Here is a 22160-nt window from a genome sequence, read left to right on the forward strand (position 1 = left end):
ATGTATATATCTACATATATACATATGTATATATATAAATATATTATTAAAGTGAGTATTGAAATATTATATTTACGATAAAGAACTAAATATACAAGTATATAAGAAAGAAATTGATATTGAAATATATTTGTTGACATCCATATTCAAATATTTCATTTAAGTATCACATTAAAATATTTAAAAAATGCTAAATAATTAGGCATCTTCATCGTAATGGAAAGTAAAAGTATCCAACATATCTTAATAAATAAAATTATTATTATTAGTGGTTATTGTATTCTAATATGACTCTATATATTATAATTTGACACATGTATATATAATAATATAATATAGTTGATTAATAACTATATTATAAAAATAAATAATATTATATAATAACACTATTATTATAGTGTTAATTATAGTTACATCTATTGTCTTAGCTAATATTAATATATTAACTATAATATAAATATAATTATATAACATATATATTATAATAATTATAATAAAATAATATATATTATAGATAAGGTGTTTTTCACTTAACATAGGATAGATGTTCTTCACAATTTTACATTAAAAATATAAAATTATATTAATAAATATTAATAACAAAAAAATATTTTAATATCACGAAATATTCAAATATATAAGGAATTGATATTTATATTCAAATATTTTATTTAGGGCCCACATTAAATTTATATTTCAATATCGATTTCTTATATATTTATATATTTAGAGTTAGATTTAAATAAAATATAAAATTTCAACATAAAAAAATATAATTTCATAGCAAATTTATAGAAAGAGATAAAGTGGTTGAATATATTTAAAAAGGAAAAAAACTAGTATCATAACTTTCAATTACTTTTTCTCTTCATATAAAGTGGCTACAAAATTATGTGTTTTAATTAAAACTAATTAATATATATGTTTATTTATGTTTTTTTTAAGCATACGAAGCATTGTTCTCTTATTTTAAAAGCCGCATGTATCAACCCCAAGTTCAGTACCAAAGGAACAAACATAACTCTCAATACAATCTATGATATGTATTACTATTATATTTTGATGTAAATATATTAAACATAAAATATCAATGATAAGTATTAATTTGTATCAACCATATTAAACTATTACATGGTATTTATTGTCAATGGTAGATACAAGCTATATTGAAGTATTTTTTAAACATTTGATTACTTGTACATCCCCCTATTAAAAATAAATTGAATATATATATATATATATATATATATATATATAATGGAAATTAAAATATTTATTCATAAAGGAGCATATTAAAATATATTTATTAACATCAGTATTCAAATATTTTATTTAAGGCTCACACTAATTTATTTTTAAAAATTAAAGAAATTACTCGTCTACATCAAAATTGAAAGAGAAAATATAAGGTGTTTTCCAAGTATATAAGGAAGAAATTTTCAATATCAATTTTTTGATGATGATATTTCTTATATATCCATTTTAAATAAAATATTTTTTTATCATATATATATAGAGAGAGAGAGAGAGAGAGAGATTCCTTCTTAATAGGAGAGATGTATAATTCATCAAATATTTAAAAATATGTCAACATCAACTATATAGATAGATAGATAGAATTACACACACAAACATATATATATATATATATATATAGAGAGAGAGAGAGAGAGAGAGAGAGAGAGAGAGAGAGAGAGAGAGAGGACCATAAACTTAAATATTTCATTTCATATTTTAGAGTAAATTATTTCAATGTAAGCATGCATATATTATACAAAAAAATTGACAAAAAAATATGTTTAAAACGTTTTACTAGCGTGTTGCTCAAAATGGAGATGTGTGATTATTTTCATTCTCACTTGTTCAAGTTTGGGGCGAGGTGGAAAATATTATTGAAAACATTGTGGGGGGGATATTGGAGTAAATGTATTATGGAGTTGATGCAATGCATACACATAAAAATATAGAAAGAACTAATTTAGATACATCTTAATCTTGGATCTATCAATTTACTTAAATAAAACAAATAATTTGTATTCAAGCACACTTCCCAAGCGAAACTTGAAGTGCTAATAGATGTTTACTATGTGGATATTCTAATTATATTTACACCTTGTATCACCAACATCAAGAAACAAATATATAACCTCAACTATCACCTTGGTGTATATCCAATTATGCCACTCATTTAAGAATTCTCTTTATACCGAAGTGATTTATTCTTGAATTAGATTAGAGTTCAAATCTTAAGAGTGAGTGGTGGAGCTCTCAATTTGAGATTAAGCTCTAGAGAAGCCTCACTCTTCATAGTAAGTTCATCCCCACCTAACTCTCTCCTTCTTTCATGGAATGACAACCAACCAAAGGGATGAGAGATCAAATATAGGTGCACATAATCCAACAAGAGTGGAGGGTCTAAATATAGTCCCCTTTATTAACAAATATTCCTATAGGCTAAGCGAGCTTGCATACTAAAATATTTGTAAGAAAATATTGAGGACCATTCTGAGGATTAGAAGTAAATTTGAAACACTAAATGATCGCATCATACCTAGGTCTAAGAGGATCACCTAGCTCTTTGGAAAAGGGGGTTGTAGGCTCACTTAGAGGGTGATGCTATGCTACTAGCTCAAGCTACTACAAAGTGCAATGTGATAAGTATTTGAACAAACATATGAACTCCCAAGGAATTAGAATTCCAAGAGAGGGAGTTCGAACCTCGATCTAGGAAGAGGAAACAACTTAGATGGGTAAGCTTTGGTGGTGAAACTCATATATTGAAAAATCCATAGAACCCAACATTGTATAAGGCATCTGCAACAAAATGTAGCAATTCAAGGGGGAAGGGGCGATAGACAAGAGGAGACTAAACATGAACTACCAAGGTAACCCATTGTATATTCTCTTCAAACCATCTAATGAAAAACCCTATGCAACATACAAAATCTGAATGAGATAGCCTTTGAGGGCTAATCATTTATTGTTAGATAACTAAAAATATTTTACTTGTCATGAAATTATGTGAGAGAAATAATTTTAGAAATGTAAAACCTATACAAATTTTAGGAAATTCCCTTTTGTACAGATAACTAGACAGGGTTATGAATGTGGAGACCTACCAAGTGATGAGTTCTAGTAGCCATCAATATTTCAAATGTCTTAAATGTTCTTTGGGGTGTGTGTTTCCATGAACTATTGACTTGTGGGCTCATGGGGTGGTGGAAACTTGTTTCTCTCTTTTTTCCACCTTTGTCACCCATTCATAGATAATTATACCTAATTAACTTAAATTAATAATATACAATTATAATAAGTGAGAATATATTAATAACTACATATTAACTATTAACATATATCTTTACTATATATTCTTAATTAATCAATATTAAAATATTAAAATATAACACACACACACACACAAGTTTTATGATTAATAATGAACTAATTTATAGTTAAACAAACATATAATAAAATATAATAATGATAATATAATTAGTATAATATTTATATTATAGTATTCTAATATGGTCATACATATATATATATATACATATATATATATATATATATATATATATATATATATATATATATATATATATTATAGAAAATAGACAATATTAGATAATAACACTAATACCGAAATATTTATTATTATTATTATTATTATTATTTACATCAAAACTTTCTGTTAACTACAAATATAAATATTTACATTGATATTCTAGATAATTCTATTGGTCTCAATTCAAATGAGCTTGTTGAGCAACACTACCTGACCGTGACAAACATTACAAAAAATGGACAATCTAGCTCACCATAGTCGCAGAGGTCAAAGATGGAAAAAAATTGACAGAACAAATAAAACACCAGTGTACATACACAATCATCAGAAGTGAGAGAAAATGGATTATTTGGCCCCATCCCTGGTGGAAGGGGAGGGCAGAAAGGGCAGCTAACGTGTTGCCCCAGGTGGGCCAACTAGGATTCTAACTATTCTAGTTTATCCAAGATGCGAATGTTTCCATCCCACACCACCAATACTCATTCATGTAGATGACACCAGAAGTATTGGATTTAGGTCAGAAATGAAATCACTACTTCATGCTCCTCACTCTGATTTTTCTCATAATTCTATAGATGTAATTTAGTGGACTATCACGGTTGAACTACGGTGACACGGGAAGGATTTACATCCCTCCTTTGCAATGGTTGGAGTCCTCTATGAGGTCCTAATGAATGCACCATTTCTTTCCTACTCGGACAAGTGGGTGTAGGATCCTTGACCTAATGATGACTCCTAAGTGTAGTCTTCGAGGCTTTTCTTCTATCATTATTTCCCAGACAAGAACTTATTCTCAATTCCATAGAGGGGATATGCAGGGGAGGGCCTCCTAATAATGCCACCCATACTCATCACCAAGCCACCACCAAACATGAAGAGATGTTTATTTTTCACACAATCATGTACCTCCCCTCCCCTATCAAAGGCACGAGACTAGGGTTATATGAAGTGCGTGCACTCCTGCCCCATAACCAAATGAAGTTTTCCAAAAATTCTGACACTTGAATAGGATTTTGTCATGAATGGGTCAATTTCAAAGTACTATTAATGCCCCTCACTAAGGCAAACTGCACAACCTCCACAATTCGAACCACCAACTCTGGGTTCAGTGTCTAGGAGTCACAACACCCTAGGAGAAACTATTATAACCCACGAGCAGGTACTAGCCAAGTACTAACCTCCAATTGAACAATGAAACTCAGAGACAAAGAAAATAAGGGAATCAAGGAGACTAGAGTCAATTAAGATGACAACCATGTTATCACCAAAAAATGATCACCTAGCCATTTCTAACTTGGTGGATTGAAATACACGATGTAGGATTAACTTTACCATAGTAAAATCACTTACACTATGAAAAATAATTTAGCAAACTACTTTTATTAAATTATTTTATGATATAAATAAAAAACCCATGAGAATAATTAGATAAATCATTATTTATTTAATTTTCTCTAGGAATAATTATTCAACCAATGTTTAAATAATTATTCCTTGTCACATTTGACTAAATCCCCTAGGAATAATCAAATAAATAACTATTTATTTATTATTCCTTATTTCCATTATTGGAATAATTGTTAAATCATTATTTAATAATTATTTCAATTCCACGCCATTCTTAATCCTCGCAAAATTATAAATAAATCATTTTATTTGTTGATTATTTCTAAATAAAGATATTTAACCATTTTAAATATATTTTCCCTCTCTAATAAATATAATAAAGTATTCCAAGTGGTTATATCTTTATTTGGTCAATATTATTTTATTATTCTCCATTTTCAAGATTAACTCAATACTATTTTATAAATAGCAGGTATTTCCTTTCATTCTTCACCATGATCATTATCATCGTCACCATTATCTTCTCTTTTCGTTTGAGCTCCCATTTGAGTTCTCCACATTATGTCTGTGTTTTTCACATATTGAGATAGAAGATTGTTTGCTGAAGCATCAAGGACATCAAAGGACCCATCCCACAGAGGAGGATTTGTAGACCCTTTTGTAGATCTCCTTCACCAGGTGTTTTTAATAAGAATTTATTCAATTAAAGTCTTTCCGCTTGGCTTATTGAATTGGATATCTTTACTATTATTTGTTGTTCTGGACCATCTATATTTTTTTTGCAGGTTTTTCCATTTTTATTGCAAATCGAAATCATAAGCAACCATCAAATTATTGTTAGTGTAACTTTTCACCTAGTGACTTAAGTGAAGTGTTTTTGGTACACCTTCTAAGAAATTTCACACTAATAAATGACGACTCCACTGGTGTAATAAAAATATTCTTGGGTGAATAAAGTCTCAGTAAATTTCAGGGTTTTCTACAGTTATGTTTAGCCTCTTAATTTCTATTTATAGCATTATTTCCTTTTTTTTCAAATTTTTAGATTCTAGTGGTTTTCTGGTTCTTTCCGCAAGTCATGGGTACCAGCTGAGTAGGAGATGGAAAAATTTGTGCGAGATATGTTGACCAAGAGTTATAGGAGAAAAACACACTTTACATACCCTGATCTATGTTCAAAAGCACAGAATTTGGCTTAAAAATATGCTTTCCACTATTCCAGGTCAGTACCGACGTTTTGGTATTTTTGCGGAATGTTTTCAAAAAAAATTCAGAATTGTTGAGAGTGTTGTCTGTAGATTAGGTAGGGTACTTCACCTTTATTTTTAGATTCCCCTAGGCCTAGATACACTTAATTTGTCTCTTTGAGGAAGGAAAAAACCCCCTAGTATTTAGAGTACACCTCCACATTGGTAGGAAGAAATTGGCTGAGTGAGAAGTCTGGGTTTCAACATTTTCAACCACTAATTTTCAGAGTTTGACTTTTTAGCAGTTTTGGATAGATTGATTTTACCTTTTCTCCGTGTTGTAACTCATTTTGGCATAGCTAGAAAATGAAAAATATTCAAGAAAGTTCCAACACAAGATTAAATTTAACAAAATTTGAAGGGACCCGATAATATTTTTTGGTAGCTTTAAAAGTAGAGGAGATTCTTGGTGCTCTTAGAAATGATAAAATTATGTTAGGGCGGATATTTTTGGGCTTCATTTTGTGCAAGCAGAGAGGTTTCCAGGTGCATGAATTTATACCAACAAGAAGAATGGATGACTTATTATGTTCAACACATTACTGACCACATATGCAAAGGGGGCGATGTCAACAAGGACATGCAAAATGGAAATCTGCTTGATGATTTTGGCATAGATCTTGTTGTTTTTGTTCCTATTTGGGACAAAGGTGAAATGCAATATCATTGGTGAGTTAGGATTAGCATACCAGGGATTGGGCACAATATCAATTGTAAAATATGGGAAAATATAGAGAATATTTAAGTATGTAGGGAGCCTTGGTGATAGTGCATGTCATGCTTTAAATGCTACTTGTGTTGCTTCATAGGAGGAAACTAAATAGGGTCTTTCTGATTCTTGCATGCACATTGAACCAAATACAAATGTTGATGACCATGTGGACTCACTTACTTGTTTTCAAATAAATGAATCTTCTGCTAATATATGTGGAAATGTAGGAGTGGTTACCAAATCTCATCAATTGTATCATAATTTTTTGCCAAAGGACCCACCTATTCATTCAGTTGGCTTGCAAAGAAGCTACTTGGAGCCATCAAGACAAGTTGAGGAATCATTTAGTTCTTTATAGGAGGAGAAAGCTATTGTTAACTTAAGAAAAGATGGAGGAGATGACTCTACTGTTATTCAAAAGGGGGAAAAATGGTTGAGTAAGAATGTTTCAGGGTTTGACAGTCCTCAAATTTGTTTAGAGGAATGTGAAGATGAGGACACTTTGGACCTTAAGAGCATCATTTATGGAATAGAGATAGGCAAATAAGATGTCTATGTGTTCTCTATGATAGTATATTTCTTTCTATTCGAAGTGAATAAAAGGGTGGGAGAGCCCTGAAAGCTCTTGGGTAGCAGACCAAAGACTCGACAAATGTGAGAAAATTTCGAAATCTCTCATAGATGTTGAGAGCTATCTGTAGGCCATTAAAGAAAATATATCATTTCTTCAAGTTTTCAATAAAGTTGAGGATAAAAGAAATGACTCACTTCACGACAATGAAATTTAAGTCCTTGATGACATAAGGATGATCCAGAATCTGTTGAAATTTGCTATTTCAATATCGAATTCCTAGCTCCTTTTTCATATTTGTCTTCACTAATCATGAATTTCTAAATTTGGTACCTTCAAATCCCTGAATCAATAATAATGTCAAAGCAATGGACTAACTACCATTTCTTCCATACGTACTTTTACAATAAACTATATGAAGCGTTACAAAACCATAGAAGACAATAGGATGGTGTTTCTTTTGAAAAACTTAGGAGGTGGTTGAAAGGAGTGAATATCTTTGAGAAGTCTTGTACCTTTGTACCTATATATTATTTTTTGCACTGGAGTTTGGAATTGGTTTGTATCCCTGCAACAGAGGATAAAATTGGCCCAATTATTCTTCACTTGGATTCACTGGGTCTTCATACCGGTAACACTATATTTTAGAATATTCATAGCTTTTTCAAGGCTGAATGGGAGAATTCAAATCAGGAAGGGTTACCTCCTTATATTCCCATTGAAGAAAGTGTACAAAAGAGATGGATTACAAATATCGAAACTAAAATAAATCAAGGTACCCCAATAGGAAAATGATTATGATTGTGGTTTATTTGTTCTCTCCTTCATGGATCACTTCATCAAGGATGCTCCACCAAGCCACATATCTGATTTGCAATTATTTGGAAAAAAGTGGTTCAAACTTGTTGAAGCTTCCTATTTGAGGGATTCCATCAAAAAAATGTTTGGGAAACATTTTGGAGATGCAAAGAACAAGTTATATGTCATTGATAGTTAAAGAGTTTTCTTGTATTAGAAATGGTGTGAAGCCTGATGAGTTTTTCTCATAAGTTAAGCAGTGCAAAAGATTTTGGTGGTGAAACAACGTGCAACACAGAAAGTATTAAGGGAATCTAGTCTTTGTCTAATATCTCCATTATTCTAAAAAAATAATTTGTATGTCATCCCCTACAAATAATTTGAAAAATACACAAAAAGTTGTCTGAATTTTATTTTCTCTGTTTGAGTAAAATTCATTGAAAGAGTTTCCTTTTCTCTTAAGAGGAATACAGGAATTGGTACTAGAAGGAAAGGGGTAAGGGAAGTGACATAATAAGTGGAAGGAAAGAAGTCTGAGTGAAAATCAGACCCTTTGTCAAGTGCCAATTTAGTGTTCGGTTCCTGTAGACCTAGTAAATATACGGGTGGAGCAGTACTGCAGCATTGTTGTGATGAATATAAATTATTTTTTATCAGTGGCAAAGAAATTACTAGATAAAATTTCATCCCAACAATCGATGGTCCATATCTTATTATGCCTAGATTCAACGGTACTCTAGTGGCACAAATCACATGTACTTTATGAAAAAGAAATCTCTCATAAGTGGATTTATCAAAGCTACCCAAGAAGTCATCAACGATTGAGGATTGTTACGGCACCACTCTGTCTATATTCCAAAAACCACTCAAGTTCTCTCATGGAGTGGTTTATGTTTTTTAAGGGGAAACATGTGTTGTGTTAATGTGCATGCGGAAATTATGACCTGGGACCCACACTCCAACTACAATGAGAGTAAAATTTCCTCCAAATCAAATTTTTCTATCTTTAAGCAAAGTTTGGGGCCTGTGTCTATCATTCCTAGCCCAATAATAATTAGTTGAGATCCAAAATGTATTGAAAGGGGGTGGGATTTTATTTTGCTAATATATATATATATATATATATATATATATATATATATATATATATATATATATATATATAGCTGTTGTAATATTTAAAAGTTTTTTCTTATTTCTAAAATATTTTACAATAAAAGAAAAACAAAATGAATAATTTGTAACAGTGGCAAAAATTAGCTTTAAAAATTGATTGAAATAGTTAGGTTGGGGGGAAGAAGTAAAAACCCAGGAATAAGATTTTGAAACATTCGAAGTTCAGTCTGCATGACTGAGTACTTTAAACCCAAATCTTTTTGAAACCTGAATAATATATGGCAGTTTTATTCAAGCATTGGGAGGTTGCAGTGATTTATTTTCTCGTGAGTTCTAGCATTCAAATTTTTGTATTTTCGTCTATCGGATAGTGTAATATGCAGCTGGTGTTTTGGTTTAGTTTGATGAATTTACTTAGTTGTACTGAATAAAATTAGTCTTGAAGCCCTTAATGAAGTGTTGCACATCTAGGAATTTCATTATATCTCAGTATTACATTTTCTTTCTACAGAGTTAAAGCATAAATTCTTAATTTCCTCTGCCAACACTCTGTCTCTTCCATTTTCTTCTTTACACCTCCACCCTGCAACTCTCATAGTCTCTCTAACCGTTCTTCTTTGGAAGGCTATGGTTTCAAAACTAAAAGTTTGGTTACAAGCCTTCATAACATGCACTTCCAGCGATTAATTTTAATCTTTTGATCCAATCTCAAAATGTTTAGGGCACTTGTTCCCCCACAACCAGGAATTGTCTCATAAGGTACAACATCATTTGGTGCCATTACCGGGGAACAGAGAACTAAAGTCATTTTTCCTTGGGTTTATAAATTTTTAAGCTGATTCTTTAGGGTGACAAGATTTAGAAATTGGTTGTATATTCTCACCTTTGGTCTTCACTTTGGTGTTTTCCTTTATGAGTTACAAAAATGTTGATACTGGTGTTATTGGTAAATAAGTTTAGAAATCACTTTAGGTTGTGGATGACAAACAACCCAAACAATAAAAATGGCTACTAAACAGTGTGGATCTGCAACAGATGATAGAAACAAAACCTTCCAAAGCCATGATCTATGCAACAGAACTAGTAAAACAAGAAATTGGAATAAGAAAATAAGCGCAAGTAACTCTAATAATCCAATGGAAACCAGATATATAAAGAATATATTTTATTAGATGGCACCTATGAAGGAAAAAAATAATGATACCACTCCCCCTCTATGGGATGGGTTCTTGGCTATCCTAAATGTCTTCGGCTTTTTGTAGACTCCTCTATAATGTGTAAAACCCAGCAAACAAAATGTTCAAGTTCAATGAGAACTCAAATGGAAAAGAAAATGTTGTGTGACAATGATAATAATAAGAGCTACAACAGTGAGTGCAACAATGAAAATGATCAAAAGTGAAGAATGAATGTAAACCCCTTCTATTTATAACAATATATTAGGTTATTCTTGAATAATGGGAAATAATAAAATGTTATTAACCAAATTCTAGAATTAACCAGTTGGAATATTTTATTATATTTGGTAGGAGGGAAAAAGTATTTAAACTTTTATTTAGAAATAATAAATAAATAAATGATTTATTTATCATCTCAAGAAATATGGTTAAGGAATAATAAATAGATAATGATTTATTTAAGTATTCCTAAGGGATTTAGTCAAATTTGACAAGGAATAATTACTAATTAGTGATTAATTAATTATTCCCAGAGAAAAATAAGATAATTAATGATTTATCTATTTATTTCTCATAGTTGGGCCAAATATGACAAGGAATATTAGTTAAACAATGGTTTCATTAATTATTCCTAGAATATAATTAAATAAATAATGATTTATTTAATTATTCTTCATGGGTTTAATTATAAATGGCTTAACAAATGTGGTTTATTAAGTAATTTCTCGCAATCATAGCAATTTTACTATGGTAAAATTGGACCTAGATGGTGCACTTCGATCCATCTAGTAAATTATGGCTAGATGTGAATTTTTGGTGATAGCAGATTGCCCCCCAATGTACGAGAATTAGGAGCAAGATGTATGAGTGAAGTACATTGTCAGGACACAATCACTAGACAACGAAGTGGAGTCAGAGAGAGAGAGAGAGAGAGAGAGAGAGAGAGAGAGAGAGAGAGAGAGACCTATGGAGCTAAAGTGACAGAGTGGGTGAGACCAATGTAAGTCTCCTTTCATGTTGTGGTACCAATCTCAGTGAGGTAGGGGAGGCATACCTATACCCATCGAGATAACTTAGTACAAAAATAATAAGGTGCCTAAGAAAATGAAGCTAAGAAATGAAGTACATGCTGAATGATACATGACATGCTGGCATAAATGAGCCATAAAATAATACAATGTGTCGCATATAAATAATGCGCATGGAAAAACATGAGCCAAGACTAAATACAATAAAATTTGAGTACATGAGATATAATGGCCCTTCCCTAAAAAAATTAGTGGGAGGGAGGGTATAACAACCACAAAAGCCCTACTGAATTGGAAAGGGCTCTGTAAGAGTGAATGGATCATCTGAAGGAGACATGCATCTCATCAGCGCTACAAGTGGCACGAACCAAACCCATCAAATATGTGAAACTCCATTTGAGGTTGTAGCCTAATATGAAGGTATCCAGGCATGTGGAGAGCTACTTGAAGGCCCACCCCCTCATGAGGTTTGAAACATCTCACACACGCCCGGGAATCACTAGTACAATCTACTACATCACTAGACCATCATGTGTATGAATAAGGAGCATGAAACAACCAAGTCAAAGGGCAATAATGATTCTCTTTGCTTGATCTGAGGCACTGAACAAGAGTGGATGCTGGAACCAAGATACATTGCCCTCTAGGCCGTTCTTGTGGAATACATGTGTTGATGTCAATAGAATAGGGCCCGCCATAGGTGAGGCAAGGAGGATCCTCAACTAAGGCACGAGGGAAAATAGTAATTTGATTGATGGAATGACAACAGGGAAAATGGAGAAAATGGGAATAAGGGACAAACATATGACTTCCCTTGTCAGAGCATAAAGTGCATGATTGACCTGGCAGCGACTGACTAGACTCCAGAGGGGATGGTGGACAATATGACTAGAGGCCAAAATGGGCAACATGGGATGAATGTTATGCAACGATGGATGGAATAATATGACATGATACAAAGGGATGCAAAACAGACTCCATGGATGCAAAGGTGACTCATCATGGATGCTCTGAATAAGGGTCACTCGATGATGCTGCCGCACAGAATAGGCTTGGTGGGGACCATGAAAACATCAACAAATGATGGTTGATCATGAAGAAAATTGACACGTGAGATGACAAGAACCAAGGGAAGGTGGTCCTCAAAGTACAAGCATTGTATATGAATAAATTTGATTTTGAGAGGCGACAAAGTGACCCTTCTTGGAAAAATGGTTGTTGGGTGAGTGTCAAATCATCAAAAACAAAGAGAGACCCATTATAGTGCTCGATGAGAGATTTCCAATGATGCTGATGGTTTGTCAAACTGAGCTATGGTGTGGACAAAAAAATGGGGGTTTTCCTATAAAAGGGTGTTCTCCCTCCAATTTAGTTCATTTGCACACTAAGCTTTGGTGAATTGGGAGAGGAGGAAAAGGACCTAAATCTTGTGGAGATCATAGTGCAAAAACCAACCATAAAAATCAAGATCTGTGACTTTCAGGTAGGTGACCTTACTCATCTACAGACGGCCTTAATCCTTCTTGGAATGATTGTTCCTAGTGAATAATTAAGGGAATAGGAAAACGAGAATGAATTACTAGAGGAGGTCTACAATCATCCTCACCCACTAAGTCAAACATGGGGACTATGTGGCACCTAGTATGTTATAGGCATACCAGATCTATTTAGAGTGGTGGACTCCAAAAACATTTATTTATTTTATGTGATACATAATATGGTTATGCATCTTGTATATGAAGATGATGGTTCACTATGTGTTTTGTTTATGGTTGTCTTTTGTGGTATACATGTGATAAATGCCAATCTAGAATGTTATTTGTAATGGCATATACATTGTTATTTTGGGCTATAGGAACAAGATTGAAAGTGATGGTTTCAAATTCACATACCAATAACTTAACTTGTAGATATTTTCTAAATAGGACTTTGTTATGCACATGATACACACCATTCAATTGCATGACAAGCAACAATGAATCTAAATGAACATGAAGATGAAGGATGCAATGAGCAAGGGCATAGACTAACAAACCTACCATTGCATCATATTTTTCCTGATTATTGGTGGTAGATCGAATGCACACACCCTTAGAATGAACAAACATATGCAAGGGGGTGAAAATGCCCCATGCTACCGAGGCTAGATTCCTAGAGAAGTGACTCGTGCTTTCGGCATAACAGATATACGGTGTGGATAATGGATCCATCTAAAAGGTGCAAAAGAAAACAAATGAGATGATGTAACCTACCTAAATGAATGCCAAAAATAAATACATGCAAATCAATGGGATATGCTATGGGTAAAATTTCTTGAGGTAGAGTGCATTGTGAGGATTAGGAAGAAGTTGGCCTTTGAAATCCTCTAAGAGATATGCCCCCTTACCCAAGTCCTTACGAATGATGTAAGGTACTATCCATGATGATGAGTGAGACAATGATGAAGGATACAATCAACATCATGACGATAAAGGTTATCACTGTTGAGAAGATACTGAGGGGCTTGGTATCAGATACGTCGTCAATCATCATGAGTAAGATGGGGGGAAAACCTTTGGGTTAAAAAATATGGAAGGAAGTATGCACGATAGTGCATATCATCCCAAGGGAAATCAGGGGTAGACATAGCTTCCATGATGTCTTCATCAGAATGGAAGATGGGCAAATGAGAGGAAGATTGACTAGATGATGAAACGGCGGTACTTGGTGCATCATCCTAAGAAAGAAGGCTCACATATGCTTCATTTGAACTAGTGGATAATGAGCTAGTAGATGGAAACTCTATCGATGTTGAGACCTGGGTTTTTGACGGAGGAGGTTCGATAGGAGCATGTGCAGAAACCTCAGAAAGGTTTTCCTACGAGGAACTCAAGGATGATGATAGGTAAAGGATATGGACTGTGGATTAGGTCATCTCAACATCAAGGGGAGTGATTAGGATGGTGGGGCTAGAGTCCCTCTGTTCTAGTGTACTAGTGGTACCAAAATCCACAGGTAAAGTAGTAGATGATCCACTATGAGTGAACTCGAAGTCATGAACCACTTGGAGGAAATCATGAAATTCGTCGAGATGAGGGAAACAATGGGAATAATGATCATAATGATTGCACAAGGCACAAGGGTGATTTTTGTGCAACGTTTTAAGTATTTTGGCTGAATTTGGTAAGGTAACTTAGACCTCAGGGATATTACACTCATGAAATGTTTCATGAACTAAAGGTTCAAGACGAGGAAGTTTAGGAAAGTTATTGGTGGCATGCCCAACAACCTCACACAAAGTGCACGGAGGTGTCAGCTTTGGAGCTTTTAAGGCTGGAGGAGCTTGGGGATCCTTGTCCTTAGGTTATTTCCTCTTGGCTTTTCCCCACTGTTAGCATGATTTCACAATAGGAGTGGGTTCCTGTTGAGGCTGTGGTGGAACTAAAGAAGTGATAGTGGTCATAGGGACCAGTTGAACCAGGGTAAAAGCATGATATGGTCTGAGATGACTAGGAGAAGCATTTGATAGGGCATCAATGTACGAGAATGGGATCCCCAAAGTCATATTAGGGAGAGTCAATGGAGGCATGATAGGGACAAAAAATATTCTAGGAGGAGGAAAGAAAAAAGGTATATGTCCTGTAGGGCAATGTCTTGGTGGAACAACTCCTAGATGGTTAAGACCTATAGGAATAGTTCCTAGTGGAAACAAAGGGGAAGCACCCACAAAGGGAGGAGGTCCTCAGGGGCTGGATCCAGATGGCTCGACTGAGATGGTAACAACTTGGTGCTGAGGAGTTGGTTGCTGAGCATAGGTACTGGATTACTTTTGAGTAGCCTGTGATGCTTGTAACATGCAAAAACTCAAAGAGATAGTCTCAGAGATGGGAGCAAGAGGACCAGGGAAATAACCCAACAAGGTGGAATCTTTGTAAGCTCTAGGTGAAACACTGATGAGAGGGGTGGAGGACTGGTTTTCTAACATTGATTAGATAATGGACTTAGTGGAGGTTAAAGATGATGACCCAAAATATGTCAATTGATCGATAGTGACGATATTCCCTTCACGAGGAAATCACATCTTGTAGAAAACCATAGATGTGACAGTTGACATGGCGTAAGTGTAACTAAAACCCAACAGAATTTAGTAATCTAGAGGGGCATTGATAACTTCAATGTCTACATGAATATTCTTTGTTGTAAGAGTCACTAGACAATTGCGATACATCTCAAGAGGTTGGGAGGAGTTACCGTCCCAAGCATGCAAAGTGATGGTGGATGGGGATAGTTCAGGTGATTTGAGTTGCTTCCAAATGGAAGAAGACATCACATAGGTGGATGCACCTTCGTTAATAATCATTGGGAGATGATGGCATTATAGACTTAGACTAGTATCTGGAAAGAAATGGATGGAGGTAATGGAGGATGTTTTGATATAAATAGGAAATACAATCAAACAATCATCTAAAGGATCTAATGCAACCAAAGTAGTTATTAGAGCTTTCTTTTGAGATCAACATGACTAGACAACCTCCAGCATCAACATGGTAGTAGGTGATTGTGCCAAGTTGTCTACTATACTGTATGTATGTGCAACTTGCTTAGAAGCCACGTTATGGAGTAATGGTCCCTTGGGGATCTTAGGAATTGACTCAACTTTAGGTTGAGGGATCTGTAACAAACCATTTGGTGTCGTAAGAGGCTCAATAGATGCTTTGTATTAGTCTCAGTTGCAGACGAAGATGATGGCTTGTGTATTGACACGACCGAGTTTGCAAGTTGACATTGGAGGTATTGACCTCGTTAGAGTTCATCATGAAGATCTAGTAGTCACCAAGACCAGAAGGTTGTGGAGGGTGGGCTACTTGGCCTTGTTGAGGTTTAGAAACAACAAATCCTTGTTGAGGTAAAGGATTTGTGAGCATGGTTGGTTCAGATGGTGCAGGATTCTGAGGTGGCTGCTGCATGGGTGGTTGACCTCTAAAGCTGCTTGGGCTTCCCACTTTTGGCACATCTAGGGTAAGAGGGGACACTCACGAGTTAATGGCCATGCACACCACAATGTGCATAAGGCTTTTTCATACGAATAGCCTTGTTTTTCTTGGGTTGGTTGCCCTGTTGCTAGTTGTTCACGTTAGGTTGGTTCCCTTGAGGTTCATTACCATGGTTACCCTTGTTACCTTCCCCTTATTCTTTTTCTTCAAATTTTGGGGATTGGTCACACTCTACTGTGCATAAAATTGACCTTAAGGGGGCGGTGGCTGCTGGGGCTGACGATGCATGGGAGGCTATGTAGCTAATTCCTAATGGGTTACAATGCTTGATAGTGCCTAGGTGTAAGATGGTGAGGGGGAATGGTTTGGTAGACAGGTTGAGTACTAGCTGGCCTTGACATTTGCTGATGTGGTTGGGTGAATCCATAATATTTTCTTTATCCTGAATACACATTGCTGGGAGGAGGGAGATAAGCATTGGAGTAACTAGTGCCCCCCTACCGATGGCCATAACCTTGCTTAGTATATGGAGAAGGATGTGCAATATCTCCAACGATACCATCGATGGCGTGAGATGCCCCTAGTGCATTGGTACATCCAGGACGAGGGAGGTCTAGCATAATGGTATAGACATAACTGAATTGAGGATAAATAAAGTCGTATCTCAGAGTAGTCTAGAGAGACTCTTCCACTATCTGAGGAAAGTGAGACGCGACATCTTTGGAAATAGGAGATAAAAGAGTCCTAAGAAACCAAGCAAGGTAGACACAGTCTTTGAAAGCCATAGCATGACACATGCTCCTCCTTCTACGCTATTCCTGAACATGATTAGAAAGATGAGTAGCAGAGGACTATAGAAATGTAGTAAAGCACTCTATTCTGGTGTCTCATCAGAGAGGTAATTGAAAATATGAAAGGAACACTTTATCAAGCATTGCGAAAGTGGAATGAGAAGCGGCGGGTTAGTCAACATACCACTTTGCAGCATATTCAGTGAGCGTGAATTGGAATAGATGAAGATGAATGGGATCATCGGTGATGGAATTGGAGGAATACCACATATGGAAGTGTTGTGGCCAGCAACAACCCCCCCCCTTATTCAGCCTAATATCAGCCATGATGATAGATTGAATGGGGGACCCTTAGTTAATCTAAGAAAAAAAACAAAAGATTTCTTTTTGAAATTACAAGCATAAAACGTAGAAAAAGGTCCTTAGATGATTTAAGCCTAAAACCTATGTCCATAAAAGCAAATCTCTAAAAGTGCATCTCTAAAAAGATAAAAACACCTTCGTTCCTCTCTAGAAAACAACATCACATCGCAATGCACTAGCCTCCATAAAGAAAAACTTATAAACCCGCCGATCTGCGATGTTGCGATCGCACGATCGCATATCGCAGAAACCAGGCAAGGTACGTTGGCGAACATTGAATTGTTACGATCTACGATGTGCCGATCTGCGATGTTGCGATCACTGCCGTTTACGATCGCGCGATATGAAAAGATGCGTTGGCAAATCATAAAAGCACATTGATACGACTCTTTCGGGCATGCCACCCAAAGAAAATCCACTTACCATAAACTGACTTGGGAATTATGCGCATTCAATGTTAGTAATGAATTGGTTGTCAGTTATTAAGTGGCATAAAGACGCGTGCCTTAATGCGGATTTTGCTTCACATAAGGTGGCATATCTAATCTATCTCTTGCATTTAACGCCTTCCCATCACCCTTCTGATCGATATTTCCATTTCGCTCTTAACTTGCAGGAACAAAGCTCGAAGGCAAAACCAAATAGAAACGCTAAGCGACATGGGAAAAAAGAACAAAGCTCAGAGCTCAGAGACAAGGGAAAAGACCAAAGAGATGGCGCCCCTCTACACAGACACTGCATGCAATAAGGATGCGGGTATCTCAACTTGGGAAGGCATGTATAGGATATTGGAGGAAGAGAATCCGAGAATAATCAAAGCAACTCCGGCTGTCGCAGATGCATCGCGTTCATCAGAAGCATCTCTGGAAGACCTGGCATGTTCTTTCCTCCATAGAATTGCAGCGAGGCCAAAGATCCTGCCATACACAGATATGATCAAATGGATACTAGATGATGCGGAGTTGCACCAGAGACAGTTCAGAGCCCAAGGACATGGGATCGTGGCAGCGTTTGCAGCTCAAGACCTAAGGCTCATGTATCATTTACCTGAGCCGCAGACGACCTACAGTGCAGAGTTCGTTACAAAGTTCGTAGCAGAGAATCCCGACCTATCAGATACTACTAAGGAGTGGTCGAAAAGAGATGAACCGTTGAAGAAGGATAAGAACGGTATGTATAGCACTGGTTCTCTTACTTCTCCATATTGTTTCGCTGTGGCTATGCTATGTAGAATATTCGGTAAGCCAGATATCAATAAATTTCCAACCGACTGGTTACCCCTAATTGATGCTGCAACTAACTCTGAGTTAGTAGATTGGGCCAAAATCCTTTCTGACACTCTGTATAAGGCGATCCTCCACTACCGTTCTAAAAGATCCCACTCCCAAAGAGTCTATCCGCCTTTTTATCTGTCTGCCTATATAATGGATTCTATCTGTCTTGTATCCAAGTTCCCTACCATGGGTTGGCAATGGACTACCCAGGACCCATTGCCCATTCATGTCTATCATAAAATTCTGTGGGATTCCCAGTTTGCCCCCCATTTTTATCAGATTTGCCATGGTCTTATATTACCCATGCATAGGATAATATACGGTAAAGATCCCCCAAGATGCTCCCCTGAGGCACAAATTGATATCACCTCCATCACAAGATGGTTTGGGGAAGAGTGGTTTACCTATATCCGAGTTTTCGGAAGCACAGTACCCCCAGATAAATTATTGGCCCGAGAAATCGCTTATCAGACTTGCTCTGAAGGTGGTTTAACCAAAGACCTAAAAAACAAAAAGAAGGCCATTTGGCCTCCATTCCCAGTCACATGTGGGGTCTTCTCTTTATTCGATGTAGGGCACGCTTTGGGCAAGGTGGAGAATGTGACGTGTCTCAAACTATTTAAACTCCCACCAAGGCCATTCGACCCAAATAAAGTGGCCCAGGAATTTACAACTAGCGTCAGGATAAGTGTGTTCTCTGGGAAAAAAGATCTGTTTGACGATCTTTTTCAGGGAAAGAACTCGCTCGAAGAAGTTTTGAAGGAAGCACGATCGAGGCTATCCCCGGACGACTTCCGGAAATTCACCTCTTATAGAGAAAGAAGGTTGTCTAGCATTCCACTGGAAGGACTACGAATAGCTACCAGAGAACCGACTCCGAGCGTCAGGCTCAGTGAACACTCTGGTGCCTCCAAATCTGATTCCAGTGTCGTGCAAGAAATATCTCCAGATCTTGAAGGGTCTGTCCACAAAGAAGAAAGAAATGAAGAAACAATCAAGGACACAGCTCAGTCAAGTTCTATGGCTCAGCAGCAAGTTGCCGCCTCGTCATCAAAAGAAGTTCCTCCCCCCGTCACCGAAGCACCTCTTGTTATAGTAGAATTAGATAAAGAATGGGAGACCTTCAATGAACTGATTAGTCTTGAAGGTCAGGTCCCGAAAACACCTGTGGACAACACGCAGGTGGCGCAAGAGGTCCTCTCAACCATCGTCAGTAGCACCACAGAGATGGAGCATCTTCCTATCGCTCCATCCTCAGAGTTTCTACTTAGCATAGAAGAGATCCCTCCACTAGACGTATTCTACAGCACACAGCACAGGGCAGTTGTAAGAACACAAAGAAAGAAAAGAAAGCTTGCAGATGCACTAGCTCAAGATGCTGAACACCTAGATGTCTTGTGGAAAGACCCGAATAGCAATCCAACTGAAAACCTCACTAAGTTGTCTCAGATTGCAGGAGCATATGCTTCTGCGACCATCGACAAGGCCTCTGAAGTTCAGCAACTTCTAAAAGAACGCGAGAGTCAAATACAACTGCTGCAACAACAGTTGCAACAAGCCAATATAAACGCTAAAGCTTCCAAGCAGCTTGAAAAACTACAAGAAAATTTTCGCTAGATGCAGCTGAGCCACCAAAGAAATATTGAAGAAAAGGAAAAGCAACTGCAGACGGTGCAAGAAATGCACAAGGATGAACCCAAGCTGACAGAATTTATTTCAGAGTCCATCAGCTTGAACAACCAACTGTCACAGCAACAGGAGGACATGGTACGTAGAATATCACAGTGGAGGGATTTTTGTGAGCTGAGCGACAAGATCACCAGCCAAGTAGTGGAACTACGGAATGACTATGACCAGGCCAACAAAAGAGTAACAGAATATCTGGCTTGGCAAAATGACGAGGAAGGGAAAAGAGCAGGGGCACCCAAGATTAATGAAAATCACAAAGACTTGCTCTTCAACAAATGGGACGAGCAAATAACACAGGCGGAGCAGGCAGCAGAGTCAGCAGCAACACAGGCGACCATACTTATCGATTGTGTAAATGAAAATTTGCACAGAGCTAATTTGATTTCAGAATCCACCCCGGGATACTTACCAAGTGCGTTACAGCTGGAAGCAGAATGGAAGCAGAAAGCAGAGGCAAGCGGGAAGACAATTCAGGCATTGGCTAGGTTAAACTGGGAAAGTTACTGGACTTACTTAGTTAAGCCTCACAGCCAATGCATGACGGTAAGGTGCATCATGAACGCGGCCGAGAAAATAGCGCCAGCTCTTATGGACGTTGTTTTCGCAGCCCAACTAAGCACGGAAGTCGGCCAACCAACTCTTCTCAAGCCCATGCTTGATAACTGCAATTTCAGGGACCAGATTAAGAAGTAATTTCAATTTAGAAAGTTGTTTTTCTTTTTGTTTTACTGAATTAGAAAAAGGACGGTCATTTGAGAGCCGTATCCTAAAATTTTGTAATAATACTATTATTAGGATTAGATAGTAATATTTCAACCCTTCTCATTGCATTGGAGAGGGGTCCAGATATTTGTCAAAAACTTGTCCTCAGAACATGCACTTCTGCACCCTCAGAGGAGGTTTTGATGAATGGAAGGATCGTGATTTATTTATGTTTGCATTCTTATGTCTGCTACTGATGTTGCACTTCTGTACTCTTGGTAGACGTTAGAAGCAAGTAGAGGTAGATCGTTATTGTTTGAAGTCTATGGGTAAGAATTAGTCATTAATGGTACTTTTATCTCTTGATTAATTTCTGCTTGTATTCTTAAAGCGATATACAGCTGATATTGTTTGCATGTTAATGTATGAATATATAAGTTATCATTTGGCACTTCTGTACGGTGGATTTGTCTATTTTATGCTTAATATGCGAATGATATGATTATGCGATGTGTTGTTCACAACCGCTCTGTCTAACTTCTTATGTAGAATGGTTTATCTTTATTGATTTATATTCTGATATCAGTTGAATGATCTTTATTACCAGCTGCTGTTAGAAATCTTTCTAGATCGCATGATAAAAGAAACATCCCGGGTTAATGTAAATTCTGTGTGTTGTTTTCATTTGATTATAGTAATTTAGGCTCAAGTTTGTAAGATAGATTTACAGTAGTCTTTAGAACATTTCTTAGAAGTAACTTAACCAAAATTCCACACACACACACATACACATCCCATGCATCGGG

General features: G+C 36.2%; 1 pseudogene; it reads left to right on the forward strand.

Moving 5' to 3' along the window:
- The window catches only part of LOC149207150 (ubiquitin-like-specific protease 1D pseudogene), an 88176-nt pseudogene extending 79737 nt beyond the window's left edge, over positions 1-8439 (forward strand).
- Positions 8440-22160: the final 13721 nt, after the last annotated feature.

The sequence above is a fragment of the Pinus tabuliformis genome, chromosome 1_2 (assembly GCF_031772625.1).
Source record: "Pinus tabuliformis cultivar Carrire ecotype Pingquan chromosome 1_2, CPIR1, whole genome shotgun sequence".
Taxonomy (NCBI): domain Eukaryota; kingdom Viridiplantae; phylum Streptophyta; class Pinopsida; order Pinales; family Pinaceae; genus Pinus; species Pinus tabuliformis.